General features: G+C 36.6%; 1 protein-coding gene across 2 annotated transcripts in view; it reads right to left on the minus strand.

Annotated features, from left to right (window-relative positions):
- The window catches only part of ELK4 (ETS transcription factor ELK4), a 45,545-nt gene extending 31,283 nt beyond the window's left edge, over window positions 1–14,262 (minus strand). For both annotated transcript variants that reach the window (XM_064733082.1, XM_064733081.1), the window contains exon 1: window positions 14,126–14,262. The gene's annotated coding sequence lies outside the window, so the exon portion shown is untranslated. The remainder of the gene's footprint in view (window positions 1–14,125) is intronic.
- Between the last annotated feature and the right edge of the window lie 490 nt (window positions 14,263–14,752).

Raw genomic sequence — 14,752 nt, forward strand, 5'->3', positions numbered from 1 at the left:
ACTGATATCAATGATTTAGGCTGGGATTTTCTAGGACTGATATCAATGATTTAGGCTGGGATTTAGGACTGATATCAATGATTTAGGCTGGGATTTTCCAGGACTGATATCAATAATTTAGGTTGGGATTTTCCAGGACTGATATCAATGATTTAGGCTGGGATTTAGGACTGATATCAATGATTTAGGCTGGGATTTTCCAGGACTGATATCAATGATTTAGGCTGGGATTTTCTGGACTGATATCAATGATTTAGGCTGGGATTTTCTGGACTGATATCAATGATTTAGGCTGGGATTTTCTAGGACTGATATCAATGATTTAGGCTGGGATTTAGGACTGATATCAATGATTTAGGCTGGGATTTAGGACTGATATCAATGATTTAGGCTGGGATTTTCTGGACTGGTATCAATAATTTAGGCTGGGGTTTAGGACTGATATCAATGATTTAGGTTGGGATTTAAGACTGATATCAATGATTTAGGCTGGGATTTTCTGGACTGATATCAATGATTTAGGCTGGGATTTAGGACTGATATCAATGATTTAGGTTGGGATTTAAGACTGATATCAATGATTTAGGCTGGGATTTAGGACTGATATCAATGATTTAGGCTGGGATTTTCTAGGACTGATATCAATGATTTAGGCTGGGATTTAGGACTGGTATCAATGATTTAGGCTGGGATTTAGGACTGATATCAATTATTTAGGCTGGGATTTAGGACTGATATCAATGATTTAGGCTGGGATTTAGGACTGATATCAATGATTTAGGCTGGGGTTTTCTAGCACTGATATCAATGATTTAGGCTGGGATTTTCTGGACTGATATCAATGATTTAGGCTGGATTTTCTAGCACTGATATCAATGATTTAGGCTGGGATTTTCTAGCACTGATATCAATGATTTAGGCTGGGATTTAGGACTGATATCAATGATTTGGGCTGGGATTTAGGACTGATATCAATGATTTAGGTTGGGATTTAGCACTGATATCAATGATTTAGGTTGGGATTTTCCAGGACTGATATCAATGATTTAGGCTGGGATTTAGGACTGATATCAATGATTGAGGCTGGGATTTAGGACTGATATCAATGATTTAGGCTGGGATTTCCTAGGATAACAGTTCATTCCTGCTCTAAAGTTGTTGATTTTCCCTCCTGCTCCCACTGCACACTCCAGGAACGTGCCAGAGCCAAAACAACTCAATTCCATCAGTTTTCAGTCTCCCAATCTCCCTTCAAATCCTTTTTTTCCAGATTTTTTTTAAAATGAGAATTAACATGAAATTAAATTAAAATTATTCCAAACAGGCCTTGGCTCAGCTCTCCATCCCTGCCATGTCTAACCCACATCAATGACTTAGACTGGGATTTTCTAGGACTGATATCAATGATTTAGGTTGGGATTTTCTGGACTGATATCAATGATTTAGGCTGGGATTTTCCAGCACTGATATCAATGATTTAGGCTGGGATTTTCCAGCACTGATATCAATGATTTAGGCTGGGATTTTCTGGACTGATATCAATGATTTAGGCTGGGATTTTCTAGGACTGATATCAATGATTTAGGCTGGGATTTAGGACTGATATCAATGATTTAGGCTGGGATTTTCTAGGATACCAGTTCATTCCTGCTCTAAAGTTGTTGATTTTCCCTCCTGCTCCCACAGCACAGCTCCAGGAAGGTGCCAGAGCCAAAACAACTCAATTCCCATCAGTTTTCAATCTCCCAATCTCCCTCCAAATCCTTCTTTTCCAGATTTTTTTTAAATGAGAATTAACACAAAATTAAATTAAAATTATTCCAAACGCAGCCTTTGCTCAGCTCTCCATCCCTGCCATGTCTTACCCACATCAATGACTTAGGTTGGGATTTTCTAGGACTGATATCAATGATTTAGGCTGGGATTTAGCACTGATATCAATGATTTAGGCTGGGATTTAGGACTGATATCAATGATTTAGGCTGGGATTTTCTGGACTGATATCAATGATTGAGGCTGGGATTTAGGACTGGTATCAATGATTTAGGCTGGGATTTAGGACTGATATCAATGATTTAGGCTGGGATTTTCTAGGACTGGTATCAATGATTTAGGCTGGGATTTTCTAGCACTGATATCAATAATTTAGGCTGGGATTTTCTAGGACTGGTATCAATGATTTATATATACACACAATATATATGTATATTGTGCATATATCTATATATACACTATATATATATATTATATATATAGTGTATATCTAATATATTATATATATATTATGTGTATATATATACACATATATATATACATATATATATACATATATGTATATATATATATATACACACACTGTATATATGTATATTATGCATATCCAGTGTTACTCACTATGCCAGAAATGGTAAAAAATCCAGGGAAAAATATAGTGCATATCTAATACATTATATGTATATTATGTATATATATGTGTGTATATATATATACACAGTATATACATAATATACATTGTATATATTATACATGTATATACATATATATGTATATATATATATACTGTATATATACTGTGTATATATATATATACACACCTAAATACATAAAATATATTAGACATACACTACATTTTTCCCTTTTTTTTTACACTTTCTGCCATAGTGAATAACACTGGATATACATAATATACATATACACATTGTATAAATATATTGTATATATTATACATGTATATACATATATATGTATATATATATACTGCACATATACTGTGTATATGTGTATATATATAACACACATATATACATAATATACATATAATATATTAGATATACACTATATTTTTCCCTGCTTTTTTATCATTTCTGGCATAGTGAATAACACCGGATATACATAATTTACACATATATATTGTATATATATATATACTCTCTCTCTATATATACACATATATATACACAATATACATATAATATATTAGATATACACTATATTTTTCCCTATTTTTTACCATTTCTGGGATAGTGAATAACACTGAATATGCATAACATACATATATATATTGTGTGTATATATATATATACACACAATATATATGTATATTGTGTATATATCTATATATACACTATATATATAATATATATATAGTGTATCTCTAATGTATTACATGTATATTATGTATATATATATACACAGTATATATGTATATTATGTATATCCAGTGTTATTTACAATCCCAGAAATGGTTAAAAAATAGGGAAAAATATAGTGTATATCTAATATATTATATGTATATTATGTATATATATGTGTGTATATATATATACACAGTATATATACAGTATATATATACACATATATGTATATACATGTTTTATATATACAGTATATATATATATATACACAATATATATATGTATGTTATGTATATCCAGTGTTATTCACTATGGCAGAAAGTGTAAAAAAAATAGGGAAAAATGTAGTGTATGTCTAATATATTATATTATGTATATACTGTATATATATATATATACACACACCTATATATATACATAATATACATATAATATATTAGATACACACTATATTTTTCCCTATTTCTTTACCATTTCTGGCATAGTGAATAACACTGGATATGCATAATATACATACATATATTGTATATATATATTTTTTCTATATATATATATATGCATAATATACATAAAATATATTAGACATACACTACATTTTTCCCTTTTTTTTTACACTTTCTGCCATAGTGAATAACACTGGATATACATAATATACATATACACATTGTATAAATATATTGTATATATTATACATGTATATACATATATATGTATATACATGTGTATATATATACTGTATATATACTGTGTGTATATATACACACACATATATACATAATATACATATAATATATTAGATATACACTATATTTTTCCCTATTTTTTAACCATTTCTGGGATTGTAAATAACACTGGATATACATAATATACATATATATATTGTATATATATATATACACTCTATATATATATATACATATATATACACAATATGCATAAAATATATTAGATATACACTATATTTTTCCCTATTTTTTACCATTTCTGGGATAGTGAATAACACTGGATATACATAATATACACATATATATTGTATATATAGATACTCTATATATATATATACACATATTAATACATAATATACATAAAATATATTAGACATACACTACGTTTTTCCCTATTTTTTTACACTTTCTGGCATAGTGAATAACACTGGATATACATAATATACATATATATACACATGTGTGTATATATATATATATACACACACAATATATATGTATATTGTGCATATATCTATATATACACTATATATATATATTATATATAGAGTGTATCTCTAATATATTATATGTATATTATGTGTGTGTGTATATATATATATATATACACACTGTATATATGTATATTATATATATCCAGTGTTATTTACTATCCAATAAATGGTAAAAAAAACAGGGAAAAATATAGTGTACATCTAATATATTATATGTATAATATGTATATACTGTGTATATATATATATACATACATAATATCCATATAATATATTAGATATACACTATATTTTTCCCTGTTTTTTAACCATTTCTTGGATAGTAAATAACACTGGATATACATAATATACATATATACTGTGTGTATATATATATATATATATATATACATAATATACATATAATACATTAGAGATACACTATATATATATTATATATATATAGTGTATATATAGATATATACACAATATACATATACATACACAGTATATACATAATATATATATAATATATTAAACATACACTACATTTTCCCCTATTTTTTTTACACTTTCTGCCATAGTGAATAACAGTGTATACACATAATATTGGATATACATTATATTTTTTCCCTTAGGAACGGGCGTCCAGGGGATGCATTTGGGTGAGTTTGATACTCAAACATTAAATCCAAGATAAACATTAATCCCAAGATATTCCTGGCACCTTTCTGGGCACCTTTCTGGGCACAATCCCTGCCCCGTGGCTGGTGCTGGGACATTGATGCAGGCAGGGAAATTGCTGCAATTAAAAGCAACAATCTCCAAGGCAAGGCCACCCACAGCCCCGAGGTGCTTTCCCCGTTAATTACTGCGCAGCTCCCTGCTTGCCCTAATTAATTAATTACTGAGCACTCGAAGAAACTGGAGGCTGTGCTGGAGACTCTGCCCACAGCTCGCTGGGCTGTGCCAGGCGATCCGTACGGGATTGGGGAACCGGGAAAACACCCTAAAAATCCATACGGGATTTAGGAAAACACCTTAAAAACCCATACGGGATTTAGGGAGCAGGAAAACACCTTAAAAATCCATACAGGATTTAGGAAAACACCTTAAAAAATCCATAGAGGATTTAGGGAGCAGGAAAACATCTTAAAAAATCCGAAAACACCTTAAAAAATCCATACAGGATTTAGGGAAACACCTTAAAAATTCATACAGGAAAACACCTTAAAAATCCATACAGGATTTAGGGAGCAGGAAAACACCTTAAAAAATCCCTACAGGATTTAGGGACCAGGAAAACACCAAAACACCTTAAAAAATCCATACAGGATTTAGGGACAAGGAAAACACCTTAAAAACCCATACGGGATTTAGGAAAACACCTTAAAAAATCCATACGGGATTTGGGAACCGGGAAAACACCTTAAAAACCCATACGGGATTTAGGGACAAGGAAAACACCTTAAAAATCCATACGGGATTTAGGAAAACACCTTAAAAAATCCGAAAACACCTTAAAAATCCATACAGGAAAACACCTTAAAAAATCCATGCAGGATTTAGGAAAACACCTTAAAAAATCCATGCAGGATTTAGGGAGCAGGAAAAAATCCATACAGGATTTATCGACTGGGAAAACACCTTAAAAATCCATACAGGATTTAGGAAAACACCTTAAAAATCCATACAGGAAAACACCTTAAAAACCCATACGGGATTTGGGAACCCGGAAAACACCTTAAAAATCCATACAGGATTTAGGAAAACACCTTAAAAAATCCGAAAACACCCTAAAAAATCCATACAGGATTTAGGAACCAGGAAAACACCTTAAAAATTCCATAAAGGATTTAGGAAAACACCCTAAAAAATCCATACAGGATTTAGGGGGCAGGAAAACATCGTAAAAAATCCATATGGGATTTAGGGAGCAGGAAAACACCTTAAAAAATCCATACAGGATTTATGAAAACACCTTAAAAAATCCATACGGGATTTCGGGAGCAGGAAAACACCTTAAAAAATCTGAAAACACCTTAAAAAATCCATACAGGATTTAGGGAGCAGGAAAACACCTTAAAAAATCCATACAGGATTTAGGGACCAGGAAAATCCCTTAAAAAATCCATACAGGATTTGGGGAACAGGAAAACACCATAAAAAATCCATACAGGATTTAGAGACCATGAGAACACCTTAGAAAATCCATAAAGGATTTAGGAAAACACCTTAAAAAATCCATACAGGATTTAGGGAGCAGGAAAACACCTTAAAAAATCCGAAAACACCCTAAAAAATCCATACGGGATTTAGGAAAACACCTTAAAAACCTATACAGGATTTAGGAAAACACCTTAAAAAATCCGAAAACACCTTAAAAAATCCATACAGGATTTAGGGAGCAGGAAAACACCTTGAAAAATCCATAGAGGATTTAGGGACCAGGAGAACACCTTAAATGATTTAGGGACCAGGAAAACACCTTAAAAAATCCGAAAACACCTTAAAAAATCCATACAGGATTTAGGGACAAGGAAAACACCTTAAAAAATCCATACGGGATTTAGGGAAACAAACACCTTAAAAAATCCATACAGGATTTAGAGAACAGGAAAACACCTTAAATGATTTAGGGCCCAGGAAAACACTTTAAAAAATCCATACAGGATTTAGGAAAACACCCTAAAAAATCCATACAGGATTTAGGAACCAGGAAAACACCTTAAAAATTCCATAAAGGATTTACGAGCCAGGAAAACACATCAAAAAAAAAAAAAAAACAACCAGGATTTAGGGACCAGGAAAATCCCTTAAAAAATCCATACAGGATTTGGGGACCAGGAAAAAAAATCGATACAGGATTTAGGGAGCAGGGAAAAAAATCGATACAGGATTTAGGGAGCAGGAAAAAAAATCGATACAGGATTTAGGGAGCAGGAAAAAAAATCGATACAGGATTTAGGGAGCAGGAAAAAAAAATCGATACAGGATTTAGGGAGCAGGAAAATCCATACAGGATTTAGGGAGCAGGAAAAAAATCCATACAGGATTTAGGGAGCAGGAAAACACTTTAAAGATTTTAGGGAGCACGAAAACACCTCAAAACCCTTCCAGAACCACAATAATTCCTGTTCTGTTGTGCAACATTTGCTGTGCACACAAGGCCTTGGTGCCTGCCCAGGAAAACAAACAGAGCTGGCAAAGGAGAAATTTGGAGGTCACAGACCCAAATCCACACCAAAAACCTCAAAACATCAAAAGGATTTTCCCCTCTTTTTGTTTCATTAAATAAATGATGAATTATTCGTTCAATAAATGAATTATTATTATTTAAATCAATGAATAAATAAATGGTTGTCACATGACATGGATGAAGCGTCCAATTAAAATGGGTATCAAAATAAAACCGAGCAACAAATATTTCATTCAATTCAAATATTCAAATATTTCATTCAATTCAAATATTCAAATATTCAAATATTTCATTCAATTCAAATATTCAAATATTTTATCAATAATATTCCGTTCCTAATAAACTTTTCCTAAAAGATTTCCACCTCTGGGGGTTGCGACTCACCTGAATTGTACTTTGAGGGTTTTATCAATTTAAATTCATTTTAGAAAGAGCTTAATGTCAAAAAAACACCAAAATCCACAAATTTACTGCCCAAAACTCCATTTTTTGATGAAAAAACCCCAAAATCCACAAATTTACTGCCCAAAAGTCCATTTTTTGATTAAAAAAAACCCCAAATCCACAAATCTACTGCCCAAAACTCCATTCCCTCATGAAAAAAACCCAAAATCCACAAATTTACAGTCCAAAAGTCCATTTTTTTGATAAAAAAAACCCCAAAATCCACAAATTTACTGCCCAAAACTCCATTCCCTCATGAAAAAAAACCCAAAAATCCACAAATTTACTGTCCAAAACTCCATTCCCTCATGAAAAAAACCCCAAAAATCCACAAATTTACTGTCCAAAACTCCATTTTCTGATATGGTGGAAAGCACAGGAGGAAATTAAATCCTTTTTCAGAACACACACAGCTGAAATGCCAGGTAAAAACCACTTAAATGTGTAAAACAAAATAATTAAACAAGAAATTTAAACTAAAATGCACAATTCTCCACTCCCTTTAAAAATCCCAACCCCTGGCAGCTTTCCATGTGGTGAAACCAGCCAAAAAAATCTCAAATAAATAACAAAAAAATCAATGAAAAAGGAAAAAAAGGAAAGGAAAAAAAGGAAAAAAAGGAAAAAAACCACCCCAAACTTGAATAAATTCTTGTTTTTAATTTGCTTCTGCAATTCCCTGCAGAATCCAGGCAGGAAAATTCAGATTTTTTTGTGAGGGAGCAGCCAAGGCAGGAAGGAAATGCTGAAGGATGTCCTCATGATAAGAGTTTTTATTGCTTAATCCCACTCCAAACCTCGCTTTTATTTTTTATTTTTTATTTTCTTTAACTCAAAAACAAATGTTGCAATAAATTTTGGCTCCCCGGCTGAAAATTTGAGACGAAATTGAGACGAAATTGAGACGAAATTGAGGTGTTTGAGACGAAATTGAGGTGTTTTAGCAAAAATTTGAGGGGTTAGGAATCAACTGTTTCAGCTTTTAAGTCCTGAGAAAGAAATATTTTTTTTTTTTTTGTATTTTCTAGGGTTTTTTCAGTGTTTTTTGGCCTTTTTTTGAATTAGCCAAGATCAGGAATAAAACGACATCAGGATTTCCATGGGCTCAGGCAGATAAACCAAGGAGATTTCTGGGGTATTTTAATCCTGACACAAAAATTTTATTTCAATTTATTTCAAATTATAATGATAATTTGATAATAAATTAATGGAAAACAGGGGGAAATGGGATTTTAAATAATATAAAATATAAAATATGTAAATATAAAATAAATCAGGAACAAATAATGAAGGACAACACTGACATCAGGATTTCCATGCCCAGCAGATTTCTGAGGGTATTTTAATCCTGACACAAAAGGCCCCTTTTATTTCAATTTATTTCAAATTATAATGATAATTTCATAATAAATTAATGGAAAACAGTGGGAAAAGGAGATTTTAAATAATATAAATAAATAAATCAGGAACAAATAATGAAGGACAACACTGACATCAGGATTTCCATGCCCAGCAGATTTCTGGGGTATTTTAATCCTGACACCAAAAGACCCCCTTTTATTTCAAATTATAATGATAATTTCATAATAAATGAATGGAAAACAGGAGGAAAATGAGATTTTAAAGCAAATTTTGTGTCATTCCTGCAGCTCCTCCATCCCTCACTGACACCCCACCACTAATGATGAAATTATTAATTTCCCTGATTTTCCACACTTCAATCAGCATTATTCCTTTTTTTTTCTTTTATTTTTTAGGATATAAGACCAGGGAAGGTTTAGGACATGGAGAGGGGATGGGAAACTTCAAAAGCAAAAAATCCTTTGATGAGTTTGTTCCCTATTAAAAAAAAACAGATTTCCTGGAAGCTCCTAAGGAGATTACACTCACTTCCTCCTCAGCTGGGCCCAACAGCAGATGAAATTAAATTAAATTAAATTAAAGTAAATTAAATTAAATTGCCTTCTGCTGGATGGAAAAACATCCCCTCCTCACAAAAATAATCCCAAATTTTAAATTTCTGCTGGATGGTGGAAAGGAAAAGTGATGGAAGCTGGAAAATCCCCCCCCGGAACAATGTTAGTGGTACAGTCCGTTGCCATGGTGATGGAACAGCTCCTCCCTGCAAGCAGGCCCAGAGCCCCTAAAAATAAATAAATCCCAAATCCTGATAAAGCTTTCTGAGAGCTCTGCCGGCTCCCAGGGCTGCCACAAGTCTGAGTGGTACTTGGGTTTTAGCAGTTTGAGTTCATTTTAGAAAGGGATTTTTTGGGGGATTTTAGAAAGGTAATTTTTACGGTCAAAAAAAGAAAAAATCCATAAAGCTACTGTCCAAAAAAACCAAAAAATCCACAAATCTACTGTCCAAAAAACCCCAAAAAACCCATAAACCTGCTGTCCAAAAAAACCAAAAAAATCCACAAACCTACTGTTCAAAAATCCACAAACCTACTGTCCAAAAAAACCAAAAAATCCACAAATCTACTGTCCAAAAACCCACACACCTGCTGTGCAAAAAATCCCCAAAAAATCCATAAACCTACTGTCCAAAAAAAATCTTAAAAAATTCAAACCTAGTGTCCAAAAATCCACAAACCTATTGTCCAAAAAAATCCTAAAAAATCCACAAACCTACTGTCCAAAAAACCCCAAATAATCCATAAACCTAATGTCCAAAAAAATCCTAAAAAATCCACAAACCTGCTGTCCAAAAAACCCCAAAAATCCACAAATCTACTGTCCAAAAATCCACAAACCTAGTGTCCAAAAAAACCCAAAAAAATCCATAAACCTACTGTTCAAAAAACCCCAAAAATCCAAAAACCTACTGCCAAAAATCCACAAGCCTACTGTCCAAAAAAATCCCAAATAATCCATAAACCTAATGTCCAAAAAAATCCTAAAATATCCACAAACCTACTGTCCAAAAAATCCCAAAAAATCCATAAACCTACTGTCAAAAAAATCCCAAAAAATCCACAAACCTACTGTCCAAAAAATCCCAAAAAATCCACAAGCCTACTGTCCAAAAAAGCCCAAAAATCCAAAAACCTACTGCCAAAAATCCACAAACCTACTGTCCAAAAAAATCCCAAAAAATCCACAAACCTACTGTCCAAAAAAGCCCAAAAATCCAAAAACCTACTGCCAAAAATCCACAAACCTACTGTCCAAAACAATCTTAAAAAATTCAAGCCTACTGTCCAAAAAAATCCCAAAAAATCCACAAACCTACTGTCCAAAAAACTCCAAAAAATCCATAAATCCTACTGCCCAAAAATCCACAAAAAATCCATAAACCTACTGTCCAAAAAAATCCTAAAAAATCCACAAACCTACCGCCCAAAAAAAATCTTAAAAAATTCAAACCTACTGTCCAAAAAATCCCAAAAAATCCACAAACCTACTGTCCAAAACAGGTAAAATGCCAGGTAAAAGCTTCTTAAATATGTAAAATAAAAGAATTAAACAATAAATTCAAACCAGAGACGCAGAATTTTAAACTCCCTCCTAGTGGAGCCTCCAAAGCCAACCCTGTCTTGCTCAGGAGCTGCTATTCAAAAATCCAAATTCAAAATATATAAATATAAAATATTTATATTTTAATTATATATAATATATATTTAATATATTAATATATTAATATATTTAATTCAAAATATATAAATATAAAATATAAATATATAAAATTCAAAATATAAAAATATTAAAAAATCCAGATAAAATATAAATTGAAAAAAAATATTTAAAAATATAAATTCAGCAGAGCTCTGGAGGTTTTCCAGCCCTGCTGGGGAATTTTTGGGGATGGAGAGGAAAGGAGGGAGCTGGAGGGATGAGAGAACAGCAAATCAAAAGCAGGATTTGCAGGATTTGCATATTTTCTCCTCTGCCTCCCCTATTGATGTGGGCAGGAATCCACCCAGTTCAGGCAGGGGAGTGAAAAAAAAAATAAAAAATAAAATAAAATAGTGGTGAGGAATTAAAATAAAAAACCCAGCAGCTGTTGGAGGCAAATAAGCAAAGCTTGGATCTAAAGAATGGCTGGGATCAGCTTGCAAAGGCTGCACCCAAAAATGTTCAGCAGCCAAAAATCTGCACCCAAAAATGTCCTGAACCCAAAAATCTGCACCCAAAAATCTGCACCCAAAAATGTCCTGCACCCAAAAATGTCCTGAACCCAAAATTGTCCTGCACCCAAAAATCTGCACCCAAAAATGTCCTGAACCCAAAAATCTGCACCCAAAAATGTCCTGCACCCAAAAATGTCCTGCACCCAAAATTGTCCTGCACCCAAAAATGTCCTGAACCCAAAAATCTGCACCCAAAAATGTCCTGAACCCAAAAATCTGCACCCAAAAATCTGCACCCAAAATTGTCCTGCACCCAAAAATCTCCTGCACCCAAAATTTCACCAAAAATGTCCTGCAGCCAAAATGTCTGCACCCAAATCTGCACCCAAAAATCTCCTGCACCCAAAAATCTCCTGCACCCAAAAATCTCCTGCACCCAAAAATCTCCTGAACCCAAAAATCTGCACCCAAAAATCTCCTGGATGTCACCAAGCAAGCCCTGGGCCCAAACAAACCCAAGGATTTCACTGAGCCACCCCTGGATCCAAACAATTCCTAGACCCAAACAATTCCTGCACCCAAAAATCTCCTGGATCCCAAAATCTCCTGAATCCCACCAACCAAAATCTGGCTCCAAACAACCCCTGGACCCAAAAAAACGATTCCTGGACCCAAAAATTTCCTGCATTCCACACACCAACCTATGGATCCGAACATCTCCAGGATCCCACCAGCCAACCTATGACTCCAAACAATGCCTGCACCCAAAAAACCAATTCCTGGACCCAAAAATCTCCTGGATCCCAAAATCTCCTGGATCCCATCACCCATCCTCAGACTCCAAACAACTCCTAGACCCAAACAAGCAATTCCTGCACCCAAAATCTCCAGGATCCCAAAATCTCCAGGATCCCACCAACAACCTCTGACTTCAAACAAGTCCTCGACCCAAAAAACCAATTCCTGGACCCAAAAATCTCCTGCATCCCACCAACCAACCTCTGGATCCCAAAATCTCCAGGATCCCACCAACCAAACTCTGACTCCAAACAACATCTGGACCCAAAACCAATTCAGCACCAAGATCTCCTGGACCCAAAAATTCCTGCATTCCACACACAACCTATGGATCCGAACATCTCCAGGATTCCACCAACCAACCTATGACTTCAAACAGTCCGACCCAAAAACCAATTCTGGACCCAAAAATCTCCTGCATCCCACCACAACCTCGGATCCCAAAATCTCCAGGATCCACCAACAACATCAACTCAAAGAACCCTGGACCCAAAAATCTCCAGGATCTCAAAATCTCCCGGATCCTACCAACCAAACTCCGATTCCAAACAACATCTGGACCCCAAAAAACAATTCCTGCAGTCAGAAATCTCCAGGATCCCACAAACCAACCTCTGGATCCCAAAACCTCTGGATCCCAGCAACTAAACCATGACTCCAAACAACTCCTGGACCCAAAAAAACGATTGCTGCAGCCAAAAATCTCCTGGATCCCAGAATCTCCAGGATCCCACCAACCAATCTCTGACTCCAAACAACATCTGGAGCCCAAAAACCAATTCCAGCACCTAAAAATCTCCTGGATCCCAAAAATCTCCTGCATCCCACCACCCAACCTCTGGATCCCAAAATCTCCAGGATCCCACCAACCAACATCCAACTCCAAAGAACCCCTGGACCCAAAAATCTCCAGGATCTCAAAATCTCCCGGATCCTACCAACCAAACTCCGACTCCAAACAACATCTGGACCCCAAAAACCAATTCCAGCACCCAAAAATCTCCTGGATCCCAAAATCTCCCGGATCGCACCAACCAAACTCTGACTCCAAACAACGCCTGCACCCAAACAATCGATTCCTGCACCCAAAACCCTCCCGGATCCCACCAAGCCCCCCCAGGACGGATCGAAGCCGCTCCAGCCCGGATCCCAGCCCAGCCCCCGCTCTCCCCAGCCCGGTTCCGTGCCCGGTGCGGGTCCCGAGGGGCAGCGCCGGCGGCACCGCCCGCACCCCGCAGCCCGGCCCGCTGCTCCCCCCGAGCCCTCCGCCCCCGCTCACCGAGGAGGAGCCCCGCCGGTGCCCGGGTGCCGTCGGGTGCCGGTGCTGGGCGCGGCCCCCCCGCCGTCCCTCATGCCCGGCGCGGCCGCCGGGGCCGCATCCCGGGCGGGCGGGCGGAGCCGGGCGGGCAGCGCGGGGCGGCCGCCTTCCACACGGCCGGGGGCGCGCGCGCGGGACGGACCCTCCGCGGCCGCCGTAGCGCCGCTTCCGCCCACGGGCCCGCGGAGCTCGCTGGGGGCGGCCAATCGGAGCGCGCAAGCGAGAGGACGCGGGCCAATAGGAGGGCGCATTGAGGGCGAGGGGCGGGGTTAGGGGCGGGGCCTAAGGCGCGGGCGGGACGCGCGGTCCCGTTGCCCGGGCTGGGCCATGTGCCCGGGCCCGGCCCCGAACCGGCGTCGAACCGGGCCTGAGTGGCCTCGAATGGCCCCAAACTGGGTCCGAACGGGCCCCGAGCGGGCGTCGAACGGCTCCGAAGGGGCCCCGAACCGGGTCCGGAACCAGCCCCGAATGGCCCGGAAAGGCTCCGAATGGGCCCCGAACAAGTCCCGAACGGGCCCTGAATGGCTCCGAACCGATCCCGAATGGTCCCGAACCGACGCCGAGTGGCTCTGAACTAGCCCTAAACCG

Source organism: Zonotrichia leucophrys, chromosome 26 (genome assembly GCF_028769735.1).
Source record: "Zonotrichia leucophrys gambelii isolate GWCS_2022_RI chromosome 26, RI_Zleu_2.0, whole genome shotgun sequence".
Taxonomy (NCBI): domain Eukaryota; kingdom Metazoa; phylum Chordata; class Aves; order Passeriformes; family Passerellidae; genus Zonotrichia; species Zonotrichia leucophrys.